The following is a 5279-nucleotide window of genomic DNA, read 5'->3' on the forward strand; positions in this document are numbered from 1 at the left end:
AAACAGACAACAAATATCTGAGGTTCAAATTTCCTCTCAATTTCATTCTAGCCCAGAAAGCACTCAATGATTTAAAAATTAAAAAAGCAGCAAGGTTTGCTGATTTTTGTAGCATTGGAATCAGTAAGGAAAGGACAGTGGGCTAAGTCAGATTCACTCAGCTCCACCGTGGACCCTCTGTGGGACCTTAGGCGAGTATTTTATTACTTGTCAACCCATTTGCCCAACCTGTTAAGCAGAGGAGTTGAAATAGATTCTAAGATGCTCTCCATGAAAAGTTCCAAGACTTCTCCTGTTTCTTCATTTCTACCCTACGATGGACCAAAACATTTTGAAACTTCAGCTTAGCTGCTCCATTCGCCCTGCACCAGCTCCCACCCCACCCCCTCCACACACATTATTGTGGGTGATTTCAAGGCTGACCCATTTTCATAAACTGACTCTATCCCTTCTGGGAAATGGAGTGTCACAGAAATATCTCAGCTGGCCAGTTGGTCAAATCATCTTTGCTCTTTGCCATTTGCACCTATGGTCTTTTCGAATGAAGTTGACCAAGAAGACAAAAAGGCTTTGAATAAAGCCCACATGATTCAAAAGTGTGTAACCTGACATAGTTTCATTTTGTTGAGTTAGCAGCTACCTTTGCAAACTTAAAAACAAACGCTGGTGTGTTCGAGGTTTCATTTCATTCCACGCTTTCAGTATTCAGAAATCAGTTCCAAGACGATTAAGCATGACCTTTCCATACAGATGGTGCCTGCCTTCGCCGGCGCAAACAGCACCTGTCACACCAACCCTCAAATGCAGATGTTTGCATATTTGTAAGACATAGTGTCTTAAAATGGTAAAATGAGTGCTGGAGTCAAGGCTTTGCGGAAGGGAGCATCATATCACGTAATCTGTTCCAATGACTTGATAAGAAAGCCATGCTGCAGTTCCAGGAAATTAGGAGACACGTGAAACGAAGCACTCATCTTAAACCACACACATGTGTGCTCTCTTAAAATTATTGGACTCACATAAAAACCCTGCTGCATCTGAACGCATGCTGATTCACTGTGGTAAGAAGTGTTTTGTGAAATGTAGGTGATCCCCAGCTTCAACACAAAGTAGAACTCATACTCAGCGTATGTGGGATAGCTTCCACAGCCCTGCATCTTTTCCCCAAAGTCCTAATATCTCACAGTTACAAGGGATCTTAAAAGCTATTTCCTCCAAATATAAGAATCCTTCACTAGTAGCTACAAAGGCAGGGGAAAGGAAGGTCTGGGAGCCATCTAACCCCGAGGATAGCCAAGAAGATTGAGAAACAAGAATAAACCTGTCGAGAAGTCCATCTGTTTTTATTTATCACCAGCAACCCGCAATTCCAAACAATGTCAATGCTAAGATACTCATCCAGGGAGGGGCAGACCAACTTCACTCGCCCACCCTGCCCCCACCCTGTTGACTCCCAGGCTTTCTACACTCTGGCCTCTGACTTAATATTACATAACTAAGAGTATACTCCTTTCCGTTTTTTTTTAAATAGATTTCCTACTTTATATCTCCTAATTATCAAAATGATATTTTATAACTTAGAAGATATAAAAACAACATAAACAAGCCTTTAAAAATTTGTCCATAATTCCACTATCCAGAGATGCTTCCAACCTATGAAAGGCATATTTCCTGCATGTCCTCCTCCTACCAATTTTTCTTCACATGTTTGAGGTCATTTGTATATCTATACTAAAGACCCTTGATAAATCACATTTTTAAAGGCTGCATAATAATCCACTCTATTGGGCTGTGCTAAACATTTTTTAACTATTCTGTTAATGTTATACATTTAAGCTGTTTCTAGCCTGTCACTCTTACAAGATAACGTAATGAAGAAGATGACTGTAATATTATTGTATTGGTCTCTAAGTATTTCAGTTAAAATTCCTAGAAATGGAATTACTGGATCAAAGATTAAGCACTTATTACAAAAACCTTAGCAATTATACTGCTAAATGGCTAGTTTGCATATGTACAGCAGTGCATGAAAATGATGATCACACCAGACCTCCCTGACATTTAGCATTATCAGGCCATTAGGTAAGAGGGAGAGAGGGTGGTTTGTTTGTTTTCATTTTTGCTAATTTGATAAGCAAAAAAAGTATCTTTTACTAATACAATTTATACTTCTTTGATTACCAGTGGGATTTTGCATTTTCTCATTTATGAATTTCTCTTCAAGTCCTTTTCTCATATAGATAGCCACCCTTTGGAACTTATTTATTTACTTAAAAAAATACATAAAGAAGCACAATTTTTTATCCGTTTGCCTGCCTCATACTGAATGCTTTCAGTAACTCTCATACTGAAATGCTTTCTCTGCTGCCATGTAACCTTGACCCCAACGACCAAGTCCTGCCTCCTGGGGACACACATACTAAGAAGCCATCCTTTCTTTCCCATGGCGCTTGCAGATAACCATCACAGTCCCCTCTGTGCTTTTCTTCCCTGACTGATCAACTGTTCCATCATCCTATTCGGTCACATTTTAGTTTGCTGGAGTCCACTAGAGTGGTGGACAGAGAAGGATACAAAAATCAAGCTATGGTTTCACCAGGATGATGGGGCAGGACTTTGACCTCCACTGGCTTTGACACGGTTTGTTTTTGTTAATACTGCCTAAAGTCCTTAACCCTTTCTCTCTCTCTCTCTCTCTCTGCTGCACTATCTCATGGATGTTTCACAACAAGTAAGAAATTTATCAAAACTCCCATTTTTCAAATGACTTTTCTCAAGCCAGGTCTCTATTCTGTGCTCAAAGGATTGAAGACTCTAAAAGCAGATCTTTACATTCATGGGAGGTGTGGCAGACACCACTAGCAATGTAAAAACAAACAAACAAACAAAAAACCCGTTCTCCTCTTATTTTGGCACACACCTAGATTTCATTTCTAGGCTCTGTTGCATTTGGGTAGAGCCACGGGGTAAGTTGTGTTCAGTGGAATTGGAGAGGTTATATGTATCTCTTATTGGTCCAGCCCATCCAAACCTCCCTCAACTGCTCCCCCATGCTGACTGGCTTTATGAAACTGAGAGCAACTTTGAAATCCATGTGTTAAAGACAGCATGACCACTGATGGCCTGGTTTGTAAATGACTATGAGGTAGAGGCTGTCCCCACTGACTTGAATACACGCACCAGACAATTACATGAATAAGAATTAAATTTCTTATGTGTTGAAGTATTAAATGTTGAGTCTACCTGAAGCAGTAATTTAGCATACCCTAACTAATGCAGGAGAAAGTGAGGTACAGTGGAAAGAGTCTACAATGAAAACATTATGTGGCATGTCCATTCCTGACCTCTGCTCTCCTTATATCACAGGGGGCTGGAAGCCCACCAACTACATTTTGTTGATTCCCTTGCCAACTGTCTTCCAGAAAGAATCTGTCAATTGGGAGACTAGAGAAAGGAAGAAATCTTTTTTTTTTTTTTTTTTTTTGCCTTTCTGCTTTAGGCAGTACATCCAGCACCAATGGAACATCTGCAAGCTCGAGAAGTATTAGTGCCCGTTTTCAGCTGCATCAACAAAGGTGTGTCCCCCTCGGTCCCCAGACCAGCAGGGGCAGTGTCTCCCTCAGTTCATCAGCAATGTGGACTTGGGTGCCTGGATCTGAGGAAGTCCCAGCTTCATGACCTCCCTCTTACTGCCTTGCTCTTTTGACATCTTTGTAGCCAATTCCCTGTGTTATATTCCTCCCTGGATGAAGTATCTAGATTGGTTTCTTTTTTCTAACTTGGACACTGACTGACAATAACACAAGTTCTATTCCTGGAGCTGCTAATTACTAACATATCCCTTATAATTTCTGAGCCCCAATTTTCTCACCTATTAAAAAATAACAAGAGAGGCACCTGGGTGGCTCGGTCGGTTAAACAGCTGACTCTTGATCTCAACTCAGGTCTTGATCTCAGGATCATGAGTTCAAGCCCTGTCTTGGGGACCATGCTGGTTGGGGAGCCAACTTGAAAAAAAAATAATGAGAATAATGAAAACTGCTCTGCCCAATTAACATAATATTCATGATATCCAAAGGAAAGTGGCATGAAACTCATTGTAATTTATACATACATTACTTTTTTTTATGGAACCTGGTTAAGTTTCCTCTTGTTGGTCACATCTCCCTCTTTCTAGAATTTTAGGAGCCTCTTGAATATTTCTAAATCTTGATCCAGTTAAATATATTAATTATTTCCTCCTCTGAAAAAAGCTAATATAACCCGCGCCAACAGGGAGAACTGTTCTTCTATAACCACTGAGGGCAAAGCTTCAGTCCTTTCCTACCGCCTGTTGGCAAATGTCACCAGTGAACCAATGAGCCTGGCTTGCTATAACTATGCCGAACTGACTGAATGCCAAAGATGGGCTTGGGTGCAGGATACATGGTAGACACAAAGGAAGACGGACCTCAGATCCCAGGTGAACGTTCCTTGACTTTACTTACATACACTTAAACCCCTCTTAGAAGAAGCAGGACCTCAGCCCATTATCCCTCATATCCTCCCCAGTTATTTCTGGGCGTTCCCTGAAACATCACCTCACATGGGCTGAAGACCACGTCCCCTCCTGTTCTTTGCTCTAACCTTTGTGCCAAGAGTCCTATGTCCTCCATGTCCTCCATGAGGCCGTTCTCTGCAGGGTACAGAGCTCCACCCTGCTCCCCCAGCTCTGTGGACACAGTTCAGGTAAAGTGGACAGAAGCAGGAAAGGGCTGGCTTTTGATCCCACTACAGTTCACTCCTCAGGTAGGTGACTTTCTATAGCTGCCTTTAGTGGATTTATGATATCATCATTTTTATGATATTCTAGGGGTGAGAAAAAATTGTGCTTGAGGTAGACTGGCCCTTTTGATGTTTGGGGACTAGACAATACTTTGGGGTGAAGTGTTTTGTGCACTTTAGGATGTTCGGTAGCATGCCATACCACATGCCAGTAGGCGCCTCACATTGTGAAACCAAGAATGTCTCCAGACACTACCAAATGTCCCCTGGAGGACAAAATTGCTCCCAATTGAGAACTACTGTCTTAGGGTCTATGGAGTATATACTGTATTAGGATGCCCCAGAGAGGGGTGCCTGGTTGGCTCAGTCGGTGGAGCGTGCAACTCTGATCTCGAGGTTGTGAGTTTGAGCCCCACGTTGGGTGTAGAGATTACTTAAAAATAATAAAATCTTAAAAGAAAAAAAGGATTCCCCAGAGAAACAGAACCCAAAGGACATGTATGTAGAGAAATGAG

This window comes from Mirounga leonina, unplaced genomic scaffold (genome assembly GCF_011800145.1).
Source record: "Mirounga leonina isolate KUSES-001 unplaced genomic scaffold, KU_Mleo_1.0 Mir_357, whole genome shotgun sequence".
Lineage (NCBI taxonomy): Eukaryota > Metazoa > Chordata > Mammalia > Carnivora > Phocidae > Mirounga > Mirounga leonina.